The 18938-nt window shown below is 41.6% G+C and overlaps 1 protein-coding gene across 1 annotated transcript in view; it reads right to left on the bottom strand.

The window, feature by feature from the left end:
- The window catches only part of LOC100876258 (uncharacterized), a 71831-nt gene extending 52949 nt beyond the window's left edge, over positions 1-18882 (bottom strand). The window contains exon 1 of the mRNA XM_003707275.3: positions 18683-18882. The gene's annotated coding sequence lies outside the window, so the exon portion shown is untranslated. The remainder of the gene's footprint in view (positions 1-18682) is intronic.
- Positions 18883-18938: the final 56 nt, after the last annotated feature.

Below are 18938 nucleotides of genomic sequence, written 5' to 3'. Positions count from 1 at the left end.
TTTCATCGAGTCGTTATTTCTTTTGTTACACATTCTTATCATGAATTGCACTGCCACATTCTTTTACCATAACTTTGGTTGGTTTTATACTGCTGGAGTCTGGATCCATCAGTTACTATCTGATTAAAGTCTTTCTTCTTTTTCTAATTAATTTCGATAAACATATATAAATTTCATAAAAGCTTAAGCTTCCCGTTGCATCATATACCAACCTCTGGTTAGGTTAGGGCCACAATATCCCCTCTAACAAATATCACACCATAACCTCCCTCTAACTATACGAAAAAGAAATGAAAATCTCTGTAGATGATTGCAGAGAATCTGAGAAACTGACCGTCCATTTAATAAATATCAGCGTACGAAGGATCGAATTGCAAGATGGCTCGCAAGGTGGCGCGCGGTTTCGGAATATCTCGGGAACAATACCGCGGTTACGGAATATTCCGGGGAACAATTCCGCGGTTGTTTCGTCCGCGCGCATTCTTCGAAGGTAACAGAAAAGCGTTATTAACGAAACGATCCAACGTCTCCCGTTTCCTTTCCCGGAGACAAGGATCTTTTCCGGGATAGAAGTAGGTCGAGCCGGGAAAGCGTGAAAGATACGCTCGACGATCTTTCTTCGTCTTTCCTGACCGTTCTCGAGCGTCTGAACGTGAATCATGGCCCTTCCGGGATCGCGGTCTTCCACTTCGATTTCATCGGCACCGATCCTCCCGCTGGATCCTCTCCGCTGAAAAACGCGATGGAATTCTGATCAAACGATAGATAACGTTCAGTTCCATCTAAACTTCTTCGGGAAAACAACCTTGCTACAAGAATTCTTCCGGCAAAAATTATTTCAATTTTCCTGATGCTTTTCTTTCGATCGTTTTCATATTCTAATAAAAAAAAAAAAAATGACACCCGCAGAAGAGAAATCATGCCCGAAGAGGTTAAAATCGATAATCGGATGAAGCCAGTTCGTAGAGCGAAAAGTTAGTCGATGTTTCATGCCGAAAATATCTGGCAAATCGGCTTATTCGGTGAACCATCGGGTAATTTCATGCAGGCGAAATTGAATTCAGTCCGCAATGAAGCGGTAATGAGGGGAAGTAGGTTACGATAAGAGGATGCGTAGCCGAATTCCTCCGAAATGGTGGCACTTAGGAACGCGATTCGTCGGTTCGAGTACTTGGCGCTATTTAAAGGTAATCCGGATCCAATGAAGCGGTAATCGAGATTCGAATCGGAAACCGCAACAAGGATCCGATCGATAACACCGTTGTATCGGAACTCCGCAACTATGCAAACAGAATTCTCCAGTTTTCGAGTAGATACATACCGTATCTTGATCTGGTAAATCCGCTTTTTCACCGACACACGCTTCCTGTCCGCTCAATTTAACTTCTATGGTTGTCCTTATAAATCACGCTTTTATTGCGATATCTTCGATATGACCCGTGTGGTCATAAAGCAGAGAAAATACCGATATTTTCCAATTTTCTACTGCATCGCGAATCGAGTAAGACAGCGTTCCAGGGATTTTTGCAATTGTTTTTAGTAGCATATGTGACCGCGCGTTCAGCCATCTCGCGTCACATACCGCTACACGTGATGCATACACGTGGTTTGGAGGTAGGTCAATATTTTATGTTGTCAACATTTCTGGACTGCGAATGTTTGTCCGCGATGCATATAGATTGCTAGGATAGAAATTTTAGAACGTGGAAAAGCTGTTAAAAAATTTAGAAAGTTAGAAACTTGTGTGTTCAGAAAGGTAACATGAAATTAAAATTCATGAGATTTAGAATTCAAAGAATTTACCAATTTAAAGTTTAGGAAGTGACCAGTTATCTAACACAGTATTTCGAAAATTTCCAATATTCGATAGCACGTGGAAATTTTTCTGAACCTCCGTACAAAACATTCTGTCAGCTTTTAAAAGTAACCGAAGCGTTAATTTTTTTCACCATTGTACACAAAGTAAATAAAGTTACATCCCAGAATTGTTTTTCCATGCAAGCCGGAAACACGTATATCATCGAGGATGGTGCACCACCCCGGGCATCGAGAGGTTAACGCAATCGTGTGTCCCAAAAGCGGCAACTTTCTTTCGCAAAAAAGCCCCGCGGAAAACAAACGCAGCCGTAGAGATCGTCGTAAATCTTTCATCGTTCACGTGGAAAGGGTGGAATGCGGCTCCTCCCGGCTACCCCTTGGGATGCAACGTGACCGCGATGGATCCAGGGATTTCGGGCATCGATTCAATTCCGGAACGCAAATCGGATACCCGTCAGGATTTCAAACGGAACCGCAAGTCCGGCTTTGCTACTCTCTTCCCCGCATCCCTCTTCTTGTCAGCATGTTGACGTATCGCCATGGTGTAGAAGCATTCCGGATATGCAAACGGGATCACGACATGCATTTTAGAACGGACAATTGTCATTCTTGAACGTCGAAGGGATTTCGCGCCGTACCCTCTCTTGTCGGCTTTGAATCAGAGTCTTGCTATATTCCTCCATTGTTTTTACTCCTCGTTGTAATACAGTCGTTTTGATATTCTTTTTAGGGTTTTGTCTGATTGTTACAATTCGATAATAGTTTTTGTTGGTTACTATTATAAATAAAAAATTGTAAATTCATTAGGAGGTATGCTTTTGGGGTTCATCAGAAGGGATATTTTCAAGATCACAATGTTCGACGTGTAGTTTAACATGTGGTTATAGCAGCTTCGCATCGTCATATGACTTTACATATAACATTGAGATATATGTTGCAACGTAGAGATGTTAAAGCCTTAATGAGTTAATAAGTATGTACCCCGTCCGCAAGTATTTCCGTCGACGAAAAGTACATTTCCCTGCGAGTTTTCGTCGCGAAAGCTGTTTTGACGAAAGCAAGTAGCACGAGGTGTTTGCCGGACGAATTCCCGGTGGAAATCTGCGAATATTTCAGGCGGCGGCAACGATGTTTGCCAAACAGAGTAGGTTGCCGTAAGAACGCCACGTTCAAAGTATTACCGCCCCTCGTTCTTCTTTTTCCTCCTCAAACGGCAATTCCTTTCAATTATTTGAGCACACCAGCACGGAAGAGGAATTACTTTCGTCGCATCGTATTTCAACGACGAATGGAACGTCCTTTCCAGTAATATTGTATGAAAGGAACTCTCCGTGGAAATACGAGAAACGTGCCTCCTTTTGGACAACGCTCCTATTTTAAATTAACCGACTTCTATATCTAACTTCTCTGCTACTCTTTAATGCTATCATCGTTCAAACTCTCAGTTCTTTGTAAAATTGGCCTTGAACTTGTACACGAGAGGAAACAATGCATTTTCCTCGGTAGAGCGCATCGGTAGTGATTTTTCCCGGCTAATAAGATGAAATTATATTTTTACACGGGCGTCGGAAAAAAGGTGAAGGTCGTGGCGGTGCGCAAATGCAAATGGCATGCAAATAACCGGGGCGGAAATAGCCGCGGTCGCGGGGTTGCTTTGAACAGGTGACATCCCCCGGCTTTCTCGGACCCGAGCCTCTTGGAGAAAGCGTTCTATCTTCGAGAACGAGACAGGTTAACACTCGCACATGTGTATGTTGACGTCGAAGATTATTGTCCTGTACCTTTTGTCTGACTACGTGATTTAATAATTATTATACAAAGGAAAAATATTAAATTCGTTGTTACTTATTCGTTGTTTATTAAATTTTGTACATTTACGTAAAGTCCCTTTAACACGTTCCGTGCCACGTGTACCACCGGTGGTACACGGTAAACTTGATCGTCAGGCCACGTGTACCACCGGTGGTACACGCAGTCATATTTATTCAATGTGCTGAAAACATATATTTTATTACAAATATAATTCTGTAAACTATATTTCTACCTAAAAAATGAAGCATTATACAAGATGCAGTATAGAACAAAACACATAAGTTTATTTAATTGTTATATATACAATAATTAATAATTACATTTAATGGTGCATTTTGTTCAAGCAAGGGAGGCATAAAGACGGCTTTTTCGGGCAATCGCTGCAAAACGTTATTACTCTTATAGTTTTTTGTCTTGCTACTTCAGTACCGAATTTTTTTACATTTTTTTTTATAGCAAGAAATGAAAATAAAATAATAAAAGAAAAATAATACTAATAATGAAGTAAATAATAGAAACTTGTTTTCCAACAGAAACAAATGAAAAACAAAAAATGTTATCTCCGTATATTTACCTACTCCTTCTTTTATTAAATAATTTATTTTATTTCTCTCGTTTTTTATTCAACAAATTCGAGTGCAGCAGATTTTTTACTAACCGAGAAGTGTCGAACTGACTGACTTTTGCACTCGAACTGATCGCAGCGCCACGTGTACCACAGGTGGTACACGATGTGATAACTGCTCTAAACAAGAGAACTACTTATGTATTGATGATATAATGAAATATTGTGTGATAATATATCGATCTTTAGTCAAAATATCAAATGGCCTGAACGACAAGTCAGGCAAAAATGGCTTGGCACGGAACGTGTTAAATTAATTGTTGAAAAAGCCCCAGCGACGCAGCGCGCAGCCATTAAGTACAGATGCATCAGGAATAATTTCTCATTTTGCTATTTCCTACTAATTCTCGATCTTCGAGAAAGCGTTCTTTCACCGTATTCCCTTTTACTTTGTCCCCCGTCTTATTTTCAATCTTTTTAATGCTTGCCTTTCACGGCGTTCTACCTCGAGACGCTTCCCTCGGAATACTCGAGAAAGGCCAGATGGAACAAACGAAGGAGAGTTAATGCATCTTTAATGGCGCTTTGTAACGCACCGAGGAGAGAAACTTTGCGCTCCAACTGCGTCGCCGCAGACATTTTTATGAGTGAACCATGCTGGAAGGACTTGAACGTCGCGTCGGAAGGATTATACGCGTGTATACCCAGACAGCCGACTACGCCTTGGGGGATTTTTTCTTGCCTTCTACGAGGGGAGCAATTACCCAGAACCTCCCGAGGGTGTGGAAATTGTGGTTATTTATTTCGTCCAGTAAAACCCTGCACAACTTTTTTAATCCTCTTAAACGCACTCGTATATTTTCACCTATGAATTATCTTTCCTTTTGTCGTTTCATGGCCTTATTACTGGAAAAATATTGGGTACCAATGTCGATATATTTTCAAATCTTTCACCGATCGAAGTCGAGATCGAGAATTTTATGTTAAAGACAATAAAAAGCAAGATTTCATTTCTGGTATAGATCCAATTTTTTATACGAAAAACCCGTCGCAAAATTGTTCATATTTTCCCGCGTATCGTCAAAATATTTTCCCTCGTGCGTAGAAGCATTTTACGTTTTGTTTCTTTACAACAATTTCACTCCCCTGTAGCCGGTTATCGTCCCCTTTTCGTGTCTACCGAGAGATTGACCCTTTTTAATAATGCACACAGGGACCTGTCCTCGTTCCTTCGTATCCTTCGGCTGACTTCAGCAACTGTTTCCAGAAGAGGACACGAGTTTCTCGGTTCGATACCGTCCCAAAGCGTCTTCCCCTTTCCGCTCGATTAATACCCTGAACAAGGAGAGAATTCACTTTAACCAGACCGATTACAAGCTCCCTTCTTATTCAGACTTACCGTAACTTCCTTCAACTTTCAACGAGCACGCTCCGATAAATTTGTCCAACTTTAAACCTTGCAGGTCGAACTGTTTGACGTTCCTACTGTTTGCGACTTTACACTTGTTGGGAGGTGGAGGTGTTATGCATGACAATTCTTCGCGTTACGATAGAATAGTAGTATGTCGCGTGGTAATACAACGCGAGGGAATGGTAGATGTGGTAACACCTTGAGTTAGTGAATTTGCAGTGCTGGGATTTACCATTTGAATTTCGGCGCATGGAATTCTGGCGCGTGGAATTCCGGCGCGTGGAATTACGGCGCGTGGAATTCCGGCGCGTAGAGTTCCGACGCGTGGAATTACGGCGCGTAGAAGGTCGACGCGTGGAAATTCTTCGCATGGAAATTCGGCGCGTAGAAATTCGACGCCCTTAAATTTAACGCGTAGAAACGTATTGTGCGAAACGTATTGGTAATTGGACACTGTGCCGTTGAACTAGTGGGAATTCGTACGCGTGAAAGTTCGACACATGGGAATTCGACGCGTCAGAATTCAACACACGGAAATTCGAGGCTTGCAACATATAGCTATAAAACTAGTCTAGTGATCTAATACTATCCTAACATATGATACAACGTAACGATGCAACACTAATACAACGTGCAATAATGCAACACGCAATAATCTAATGCGTAGCAATAGAATAGGTAAATATCTAACATGTAATAGTACATTCAACAATAGAGTACTTAATAATGCGTTACATGACGTCAATGTAACATAACGTATCACCACTTTACTATACTTTCGTTTCAACATCCCGCAGCGATTCATACACGTTTCTGTGTAAAAATGAACCATTCAGAGAGCAAGAACGCGATGGAAATTCTTAATTGCGCGGAACGGGTTGAAAGGTGCAATTTGAAAGACAAAAAGCAGCGTAAGATTCTTAATCGCGTTTAATCCGTTTCGTGGACGCCGACGAAAAAATAGATTCAGTGTTCTTCTCGCACGAGGAGCGACGAGCTAACGAACCATCGAAGAAAAAAGATCGATCGATAATCAATTATCGGCACTTCCTGTAATCAGTCCAATAACGAGCAGTATTCGTAAACTGCGAAGGTAGTATAAAAAGGGCATAAAAAATACTGGAAACAAGGGATCTTTTCATTTTATTCCCCGCTTCGTAAAGAGAATTACAACTTTGTAATAAGAAGTAAAAAAAGAAAGTTAAATCTCGAAAGAACGATACACGAACATGCTAGGAGAAATTTCTTCGTAATTCAACGAAATTACCAGTTGAGCAAAAAAGGACTTAGCAGTAGAAGCAGCGTGTAAAGGACAGATTTCTTGTCGAAAAAGGAGTTCGTTAACGAAGAGGACCAGTTTCCACGAATCGTCTTAAAAAGCGACGCTTCTCGGCGAGAGCTTGGCAACTGTCGAGAACAGAGACGCGGTGGTAAACAAGCTTCGTTCATTTGCAACTTCATTTTCCGTGAAGCGATACGCGCCATTTTCTGTGCTCGTTAACTTGGACAAGATGGCGCGACAAGATTGAAACTAACAAGGGAAGAACTCCGACTGTCCTGTCTCGATTTTAATAGGCCTTCACGGAACGATATGGCAGGGATTTCTATTAAAATCTACGCGAAACTTCGCACGCGGTAGACGCTTAACAGCGTTAGAGATATAAACAATTGTCCCCGCGAAAGTGACGAGTCCTCTTTATACCGTAGATTCGAGCTTCTGTCCGCATGCAAAATTGCATCTGGCACGATGAGCGTGAAAATAAATACGGGAGCCAGAGATGCATGTATATATACAGAGTGGAGCAACAGAGCGAGAGAAAGAGAGAGAGAATCATGAATAGCAGGACAGCTATCTTGAAATTTACATTCGCAAACTATTTCCTCGTATATTTGCCGAGCTTTCCAGGTCATCGAGTTTGCAGAATCGACGTTCCCACCGTTCTATGCCCACCGTTGTATTCTAACCGTTCGAAACATCGAAAAAATATTCAACGAGAATACTTCGGAGACGTTGAAGCGACAACTTTCCAGCAGATTCAGACTTTTACTCGATGAAGATCTTTTCGAGGAATTTTGATGCCTTCGCATAATATCGCCGGGGAAAAAAACACCGGGGAACAAAGAAAATAAAGCGACTCCGTCGCGACTTTTGCCATTTTGCTTGCGAGCAGCAACAGGTATTCTCGTTTCAAAAGAAACGAACGGCGCATCGGTAATTGCCGATACTCGACTCTTGCCAACTCAGTTTCGCGGTGATAGATATGTATTTATACATATATGTATAGAGAAAGAAGAACGATTAATTCTTGTGTTTCAGCAAGGTTATATTTTCTTTATTATCACGCGTTATATCGCCGTGTGAGATATTTCCACGCACTATATTGCCATGCGTGATATTGCGAAGAGCCAAATTACAACGCGCCGAATCACCACGCGCTATATTATCACGCGTGGTATTGTCAAGCGCCAAGTTACCACGCGTCAAATTTCAATGCGTTATATCGCCACGAGCAATGTCATCACGCGTTATAACTCACCGTTCTATATCGCCACGAATAGTACTGTAATCCGTCAAGTTACCGCGTATATCAGCACCCGTGACATAGCTACACTTCGGCCCACGTTACAGTGTACGTTCAAAATGCTTTTATGAGCGATATACGGGCTAGTTTGAAGCAAATTAAAACTTGATAACCTGTTGATTTAGCTACGGTCGTTTTAAATGTTCCCGGCGTAACACGCGTATTTAATTGGCCCATTTGGCAGGCTACAATTACGAGCGGAAATTTCGATATCGTTAAAGGGTGGAAGATTATTATCGGCTATCGACGATATTTTCTAACACCTGCGCGCAATTAGCATGAAATACAGTTAACGATGCAATTAACTCTAATTGCACGGAAAATGCGTGCCACCCACAATCGAACTGGATAACTGTATTACGCGCAGGGAAAATCGCGTTCCACCTACTACAATTTCTACCTGCTCGTTTAATTCTATGTTCCCGCGCGTGTTGCGTAATTACGTCGCGTATCTAATAATTTCGTCGATCAACGCTGATCGAATGATTTCTAAAACCGAGACTGCGAACAATTACCGACAATATTCATGGAAAAAGTCAGATCCTTCGTTCAGTTGTTGCGGTGTTTCGATAACTACCCCAGTAGGTACTTCAAAAGCAACACCTTCGAAAATAATATTGTTCAACAGTTTTCAGTCGTAAATCTTGTCCTGTCGGATATTGTTGGTCAGGCTTCCACAGCTAATTCATCATCCCACTCTTTCGGAACGTACTCGAGCGTAGGTACCATACACGTTAAGTACAGATAACGCGACGACAGGAATTGAAGAAAGTTTCGCAACGATACAACTTGAATGATGAAGCCTGTTCACGGATCAACGTTGATTTATGATAACCCGTTAAAGATGCTACGCTCGCGATACACCCTCTTGATTCATTGCACCGTATATACACGCACGAGTGTGTGTAGCCTCATGAATGGGTATACGTTCCCCGCTCTTGTTTCCAATGAAATGGAAATACGTGGGGAAGTCAATCGTTCGGCGCGAAAGCAGCCACTTTATAAAACGTCAATTTCCCTCCGTCTCGTTCCGTTCTGTTCATCGATCTCTCTCTTCTTTCCGATCGCAGCGAATGTGCATAAGTAAGATGTACAGTTGGTTCGATACATGCTACTTGTTATCCGACGATGTAACGATACGCAATCTGAACGATATAACACGTGACATTGCAAACGCATCGAAAAGCGCAACCACGTATGTCGTGTACGATCGCAGTGTAATATCGCAACAGCGTTGCGGGTAATAATCGATCATGGAGCAGGAATTTAAGCGAAGGTTTCGGTCGGTGATTCGAGTTCCTGTGTCAAACGGAATTACCTAAATCGTGGATCGTAACGTACCAAAGACGTAACAATCTGGAACGGGGTTAAGCGTTCCATTTCCGGACGACACGATGTGTAATTCACCTTAAACCGCGCCACCGGCTTCATTACGTGCTCTTGTAACCAGAAGTTTGTAATTTCGTAACTCGCTCCGGACGTGCACGCTGGCAATATGAAAATGAAGGGACGAGCATGTCCACGGTTGAATTATACCAGCCGTTCACCGGAATTATAACGAGCTTGCGGCTCAAAGCGGACAACAGCGCGGAAATAGGAAAAATACCGTCTCATCCGTACAAATATGCTAATTCCAGACGCAGTTTGGCGAGCATTTATTTCGAAAGATTAACTGACTAACGCAACTCGAATTACAAGCCAGTAACTCGTTAAATTTAACGAGGAAAACGATGAAAAATCGATGACAATTCGGCAAAAGTTTGTACGCGTTTCATCGCAAACACGAATTTAATTATTATCGGTTCTTAATAGTCATCAAGTAATTCTACGCGTGGAAATTTAGTGTTTACTACCCCATTTTTCAACCCATCGTAAATTAAATACGAGTAAGGTACAATATAAAATTGATAAGGGTATCGAGAGACGAAGTAACAAAAGGTAAAGAGCATGAAATTTCACGTTTGATCTGGCAAGCAAAACAGGGGCGTGATTCGACGTTACAGAGCGAAAGGGTTAAAAATCGATGCTGCGAAGAAAGTTTGTTGAAACGAAATTGAAGTCGTGGTGGTGGAAACGAGGGAGACAAGAACCCGAGGGTATTTTTAGCGATTAAGAGAGCAACAAGTCTCGAAGGGGTCGTTCGAAAACTTCCCCTCCGTATCAATTGCCCTAAAAATATGGCTCTTCGAAGCCGTTTTATGATCGTCGAGCAACAATTTCCTATCACTCGATACGATTGCCGTTCGCGTATCTATCGGCAATCAAACGGAACAAAGATTTTTATTTTCTTACCTTCTCTTTTACTCTGTTTAATAGCTTTATGTTTCATTTTTCTACGGTACAACCTAATCGAGTTAAGACGTAATAAATATGAATTACAATAATATACAAAAATTAAGTCTGAAGAGCAATGAATACGTTTGGGAATTGAAGTCGTAATATTTGTTCAGAGAGTGAAATTTTACACAAAAGAATGCCACAATTGAAGAGATGAACGATTTCGAAAATGAGGGTTTATTTAGCGAAAGAATAATTGTCGACGCTTAATCGGCCGGTAGATGGAAAATTGGAGTGTAGAATAAATATCCGTCGGAAACGTGGAATCTGATGAAATTCAGGGAATATTTCGAACGGTTGTGTACTTGTTGCTCGATGACTGATCGCCGAGCAAACAACTGCTTAAAATGCATCGGTCGTTTGAGTAGCGAGTAGCTCGACGCCTCGAGCTTCTCGTCGCTTTAGACTGGCAAATGAAACGGAAATCGGCTCGAAAACGCCACCGGAGGATCCGGTCGTTTGCCCGCTCCTCTCGAGAACAGACTTTCGGGCTACATAATTAAGCAAGATCCAGTTTGCATCACGTAATAATCACTGCTTCTATTCGCTTGATTATCGAATGGCTGCTGGATAATTACTCGACGTGGCGTGTATCCGCGTTCCCTCGAGTTTCGCGAATTTATCGATGAAACTTTGGCCCAAGTCCTCGCTGAATTTCGTGCAACGTTGGTACATCACCAAATTTTCGTCAAATATCGGAAACTACATTTACGGGTGCTTCGCTATTATTACGATACAAAATGTCTTGAATGTCAGGAAGTCTCGCGAGACCTGTGCTCTACCGATTTATTTCAGAGGGTGTATCATATATGTGTTCTACAGTATCGGAACAGTTGTAATTTGTAAATCGTATTTCGTACTTGGTTTTAAGCTTAGCGCTCAAACGAGCGCCATTATCTACTTCTTCGCATCCGACTCTTTCACTATTTCAAAATCTCTATCAAGGGAGATCAACTATTCTTCGAATCTCTATTAATAGGTCTCTGAAGCTCGAAAGCTCTCCGGAGCTAATTGAAAGAGCAATCCCCTCGTTAAAGCCGATTATCAAACGAATCCGTTTCATAACTCAGCGAAGATCTGCAAAATAATCCGGCTGAAAGTTCTGTGATAATTCTTGTTTTACAGCGCGATGTTTCCGAGGCAGTAGAAAAAATGATGATTAGGTAGGGTTGTAAGATCGAGCAGAAATCACGTACCCGTAACGATTTCATTACCGTGAACCACAACCGAGTCCCCCACGGACGAAGCGTTAATTCGCTGGAGTAAATCGATCCTCGTGTTCCTCCTTTAATGACAGTGTCTTGTTCCAATTATCCGCTTCCAAATACCACTACCTTTCCCGTACGCGTTAATCTCGGAACATGTTCTCGCTGATGGAACTCTCCTCTCCTTGCGCCAAATTTCCACGCGACGTATTACTACGCGTAGAATTTCCACGCGCCGTTTACTACGCGTGGAAATTTGGTGCGTAGGAGGTCGACGCGTGGAAATCCTACGCGTGGAAATTCTACACATGGAAATCCTACACGCAGAAATTCTAAGCGTGGAAATTCAAACTATAAACAAGACAACTTTGCAACCATTATCAAATATCAAATAGGAGTTTAGTAAGCACTTGAACGGAACTTGATAAAAAGAAAGGAAGAGAGAAACGTTGGGACGTTTGACGAAAAATTTGGTCGGTGTTCCAGTTGGATAATTCGTATTTACATACTGCAAACCGTCGCCGGGTCGGATAATTAGTTTGCTCGGCGTAATTCCGTGGCCGTTACTTCTCAGAAATGAAATTCCCTCGGGGCTCGTGCAACGAGAGTAAATTCGGAATTTCGTACGCAGCCTCGTGGATCGTAAATCATTTTACCGGTGGTCCGATACACCGCTCTTTTATTTTACTTTCGACTCGGAATTCAGACCGCGGAAAATTTCAATTCTAATTTTATTTAAATCGGTTTCGTGTAATGTGATATTACCCCATTTTCGTGGACGATTAATTTACTATGTTTCAGTTTATTAAACATTGTCCATATTTCGGGGTTCATATTTGCTGAAGTATTACACCGTCAATATTTATTGGTAAACAGGACATACGGTATTTATTAATAAACTTTAGTATACAAACGCGTGTAAAAATAAGAATATTTTTATATTAATTATCACGATGAGGCGTTAACTCTCCTAAATAACAATATCCGTCGACGAGAACTAAAGTATCGATAATAGTTTGATCGTCACCGTTAAACTTTATCCGCGTTGGAACTCTAGTTAAAAACTTCTCGCATCCGTAGAGAAATGCAATTTGTTGTTAAAACTGTATGTATACAGTTGACGATAAGTCATCGCAACAAAAATGTCCACTGGAAATAAAGTCGAAGGAAAAACTTCAGCTTGTCCGGAGAGTCGCTCGGAAAGTAATAAAATATTCCGCGAAGAAAATGTTTGAAATGAATTTCCCTCGGATAAAGAAAGTCAAGAGTTGTTTCCCTGTTTCTGGCTTGCTGTATTTTTCCAGCGGAGAGACGCGAATTTCTAGTCTCCACGCTCAACAATTTCTATCACGTTGAAAAATGTTCATTAACGAAACGTAAATAAAACAGCGAAAAAAAATATGTCGAATTCGTGATCGGCCTTGTTGCCCGCAGGTACATTCTTCGTCCCTTTTTTATCGGTGTCCGTCCTTTTTATCGCAAAGCAGCTCCCGTGAAACTTTAATTAAAGCCGCTTTGTTAGTCACCCGGAGTTAGATGAGCTTCAGAAATTTTGATAGGACCACACGAAACATAATTCATCCGGTTAAAAGACTCTCCGGTGAACTATTCCGAAAGTTTCGCGTCTGAATCCTTTTTTATTACCCTCGAAAAATGGTCATTCCGTGCCCTTGCCTTACATTTTTATCTTTTTTTCGTTTCAATAATGACACCTATAAAGCTCGCAGAAGCTCTCGCGGAGGATCGTCACGTTCGTGATGCCTCGAAAATGTCTTGGTGGGTAGCAATAAAAGGAGAACGTCGATAAAATGAGAGGCATGCCAGGAATATTCACCGATTCGTTATTTCTTTTCTCGCGGAAAAAAACCGTTTGTGAATGGATCCTTAATTGACGGCTATTATTCAAGCGTTCATTCTTTTCTGCAGCTGCTAATTGAAATCTACTAGTTAGAAATGAAATTTTCCTATTTTTCTGTTATATTGCCGCGAGGTATATTGACACTCGTTAGATCGCGCGTTAGATAAGTTAGATTACAATGCGTTATATCGCCACGCGTTATATTGCCACACATTGAATTACTACGAGTTACATCGCCAGGCGTTACATTGCCAAATTCTAAATTATCACATGTTGGATTTCATCGTCAGATTGCCATGCGTTATATCATCATCCGTAATACTGAAATAAGTACCTGTCTAATACAATACAATAATAAAATACAATGTATTATACTAGTACAGTAAAAATTGGAAAGTGAAGAAGTTATATGAGATAAAAATTGAAAGATGGATTTCGTCGTTTGTTCGATGATGTCGAGCTTCGAGCAGTAATGATGCAGATCGATGAGAATCAATCTTTCTGTCCGCAAGATCGTCATTCGATGATGTTAGCCGAACGATTTGGACAGACTTGGCTTGCCATTGGGTCGTTAATCAAACTCCAATGAAAACGCGTCCATAAATCATCTCGGATCGGGACAACGATTGCGATTTTTCGTCGACGCATCAACGGAAAACTGTTCGTCCGTTTCTCGCTATTCTGTTCTACAAACGTCCGCCTCTGTAATAAACGAGAAACGAATTTCTGAACGTGCCTGTCGAATTTTCAGGCTATTCGAAGTTTGTCGTTTAGAGAGAAATTAGTAGATTTCATTGCGAAACGCTGACATATTCCTGTAATTTCGCGTGGCTCTCGTACCAAACGAGAGATTATTAAATTTCGCGGTGACATTCATATTTAACCTAGAGCTCTTCAATTTGGACGAAAATTATTAGGTGCTGTTGTAATTTCATGCTATTGTAATTCTATGATCCTTTCATTAAGCGGGGATTATTAAATTTTGTAGTCGTTTTGCGGCGACATTCATATGTGACTTTTATTAGGGAGAGATTATCGAATTTTATAGCAATTCTATAATTACCTAGTTTTACGATATGCTTATCAAGAGGAAAATCAGGATTTTATGGCCAGCTAAGAAATATTCGCGCGAAAATTACTAGCCATCATTCGACTATAACACTGCACAAACGGAATTAATTCCACGAGATCCAACGCGGTTAAATACATCGCCCTATCAGAAATGACTAACTTCGCTAACGATTTCATAGCGATACGTCCACACGCTTCTACGGTGATGTTTCAACGTAATTCCACTCCGATATTGCCTCACAATTACCTCGCTATTACGACAGAGATTAACGGTAAGCTCTGCAGTAATTCTACGATGACGTCCCCGTCATCGCGCTGAAATTTAAGTACGATATTCACACGTGTTCCTTGAGCTTATCTTCGAAGCCATCTTCCCTGTAAGTGTCGTAAAATTCCTTTCTGCTGATCCGTGTAATAAGAGAAGTTCAACAGGGTTTCCCTCGCCGTGGTATTTTTCCGACCAATCCGCAACTCAAGATGGGCGTTGCAAAGCAATAAATCTCGGAGGTGCAAAGAACAGGGGAAAAGGGAAGACGAACGAAGCGGTTCACTTGATTGGCAAGAGTTAAAGGATACCCGGACCAGCTGAAACGTGTCGGGAATACGATTCCCCGCGATAGAACCACGGAATAAACACTATGGTTACCACAATGTTTATACCCGTCAAAAGCGTCGATTGCTTTCGCTACGGGGGAAATAAGATTGCTCCTGTATAATAAATGATCTACCCAAGACAGCAGGAAATTAACAGCCTCGGAAACCGCGCGCTCACACCGCCATAATACGAAATGTGATTTACGAATACAAAAATATAATCAGAAATCTGAACGAACTTGGTTAACAGGAATCAACGGTGTCGATGACGGTGTCGATTCAAATACAAACTCGTTTCATAGTTATGCGCGTGTACAGCATTGACAATGCTTATACTTTGCAAAACATCCTTTACAGTTAGAGTCTGCGAGTACTTTAGATTTCATGTATGGTAGTTTAATTCTAATTGCGCCCATCTTGTATGCGCCGAGTTCCACCATTTTATAAACATGTGGTGGTTTCACTCCCACGCTCGGCGCCACTAGACGGCGCATAAGATCGAGACTTGACTTTCTCGCAAATACGCAAAGAGCCTTCCTATTCATACATATATACATATTATGTATATGTATACATATAGTTTCTATCCATCCCTTCCATCCCCGTATCTAAGGCAAGGGCCTACTAGGATGCCTTACTGACGAGTGCACTACCAGGTTCCTCTCCCTAATTTTTCAACTTCACCACCACTACGTCCCACTACCACCAAAAACACATGAAAATCCTCGAACGTCAAGTCCCCAGACTCCATATCTTCTTATCTCCATATCCCCAAATCTTGCTATCCTGCCTATAGCCCGAAAACTATCGATGGATTCATAAAACCTTCAGCGTGTCTACCGTTATAAATTCAGTCCGTAATTCATGAAACGAGCAGAGTAGTTTAGAGCACGAGATATGGAAGCTGGTCCGCTCCTTTTTCCATAATTTCCTTAGTCGGTAGACTAATAACCGTGCAGCGTCGGAAGGTGGAAATTTATCGTGATCATTGTCTCGTGCATATTCACCGTGTTAGATTGCAACGTTATATACACGGACGAGCAGCAGCGGAAGAGCGTCGGGTCTCTTGACCCGCAATCTCTATCATATTTCTCTCTGCGCCAAAAAAGGACTCGAGGAAACGGAAGGAACTGCACTGCTCAGATACGTCCGCGATATATGTGCAATGCATAAAATGTCCCAAAAATAAATGCACCAAATAATTGCAAATATTTCTTACCGTAACAACAATTTTTTTATCTTGCACCCCCATATCTTCTTTTCAATATGATTGAACAATATTATTCGTGAGAGTTAACAGTCATGAACACGAGTTTAATTTGATTGAAGCCGTTCCGTTTGCAATCGATACCAAATATTTTCCAAAGAACTTCAAACAGCTATTCCACGTTTTATTTATAATCGATACTAATTACTTTGCACTGGAACGACAAAGAAATTCAAACAGCGAAATTGATCATTAGCCTCTAACGGCTCGTGTAACAACCAACTGTCTCATCGACATTGTGTATTTACGATTACTGTACACATCGATTCATCGGTAATAGCCCCATACGTTTTGGCTGCTCAAACAGCTAGTTAGACATAGTACAAATGATGACAAACAAACTACGCCAGTAGTGCAAGTCACTGGTATCGTTTACAAATACAAATAGTGCAGCTCTGTACAATGCGGAAGCTGTTCCGTTCATAAGTAACTCTGACTTATTCCATTTATATTTATTATATTATATACGACGTATAGCTCGAAGTAATGATTCTGCAACGTAATTAATGATGGTGCAGGGTTGTGGAGTTTCCAGTGACGGTGGTCAACATATTGTAGATACGTGTCCTGTTAACCGAGCGAGGTAGACGGTCTTTCGTGAGAGATCGATAGATATAATTTGTCAACTGTTTTACCGAAAGGAAGCACGAATAATTGTGACAATGTGTGCGTTACGGTTGTATCTTTACAGAATTCTGCGTTAATTTCGCAACGTAATATGAATAGGAAATATATAGTATATAAGGCAATGTAGAGAACAGTAGCTTTGAATGCATTCCCAGAAAACGTATTTCAAATCGATTGGGCGATCCTTTTCCGTATGATTACCAAAATTAATTTACAATTAAGAAAGACCAGACAAAACACCCCATGAAAGATGTCAGTCAATATTCGATACACGAAAAAGTTGTTAAGCCTTCGTTAGGTTTACGTCTTCAGGTACTTGTTGAATGCGGTAAACAAAGGCTCGATAAATGACCGATACTTAAGAGGAAGGTAAAACGTTTTCGGAACCTAGGGGTCTATTTCCATAGCAATAGCCCGGGCGAAAGAAAAGCAAAGATGAGATTCCTCGCGACGATTACCATAAATATTGGGGGTTTAGTTCGACGCCGACGCGCAAATGAGCTTTCCGAGGTTGACGTGGAATTTTCTTTGACGGGAAATTCGCAAATTCTATTTGGGTCGGATTCGCGAGCCATTGTCGCGAAAATGGCTCGAAACTTTGCATATTGATAGATTTCGCTGGAGTCGATCGAATCGCAACGAAAGCTATATCTGTAGGTTCGTTAACGGAATTGTAAATTAACGAGATAATTCCTTTCGGCAACGGGCTTCCGTCGAATTCGCCCGAATTACCGACAGTCAATTTATTAACGAACGTCATCGCAAAGCTCATTAGCCGTATCGCGAATAATCTTTCGTGGTTCGCGACGCTACGAAACTATTTATAGAGAATTATGTGGGTGGCGTCGATGTTCAACGTTTCGTTGGCTGCCCTTTCTACTACGCGACGTCACGCGATCGAGCTTTTATCGAGTGATCGCATACGATTCCCGATTATTAATCCTCGCGGATGAACTACAGATCTCAATCTCGCGTTCCGTGATATTCCTTTTTTCAGCCAGCGAATCATTAATTCTGCGTGTCAAATGGTAACTGATCTTCAAATTGGAAGGTAACTTTCTGTTATGGGGATGTCAGAGATTTTTGTCCTATACCTTCACATTCATACCTTCACCTTCACTGGGGTATCCCTGAGGTTAAACCCTCGTATCCTTCAATTCCCATATTCTTAGATCTTGGTACCTTTAGAGTTCTACATCCCTTGATACTTCCAGATCTCTAGATTTCGATATTTCTGTTACTAGATGTCCACATCCTACATCACAACGCATCTACGTCTCTGAATCCTCGCATCCCCATATGTTCGTATACTATATACATCTCTTCCTAGATCTTTGCATCTTCGTTACCACGTTCTTAGATCCTCGTACCCTACATCCCTAAACACCTAGGTCTAAATCCTCGTACGAAAGAATCGATAAAAAGGGACTACAGTCGATATCCAAAAGCCGATAAGATCGATGAGTGTTCGCGAGCATCGGTAAAGGGTAATTGGCGCGATAAACAAATGGAGCCTGTTGCAGCTAATGACGTACCTGTTACGCCGTACAGTCCGTTAGCCGAAGAAGCGGTCTGTTGCTCGAAGGATGGACGCGACAGGTAAACACGAGTCGGGCGAATGAACGGAGAAACAAAACGGGTTTACCGGTTCGTGGTACGCGGTGCACTGGCGAATAGTGGCGAACCGACGCTCGCGTTCGCGTCACGACGCCGCTCTAACGGACGCCGGCGACTCGTCGCCTCTCGACCCGGCCGTACCAGGCCTTGCACCCTCTCCGACGCTCTCCACCC

Source organism: Megachile rotundata, chromosome 10 (assembly GCF_050947335.1).
Source record: "Megachile rotundata isolate GNS110a chromosome 10, iyMegRotu1, whole genome shotgun sequence".
In the NCBI taxonomy this organism is placed as follows: Eukaryota; Metazoa; Arthropoda; class Insecta; order Hymenoptera; family Megachilidae; genus Megachile; species Megachile rotundata.
This window is presented reverse-complemented; position numbering and strand designations above follow the sequence as displayed.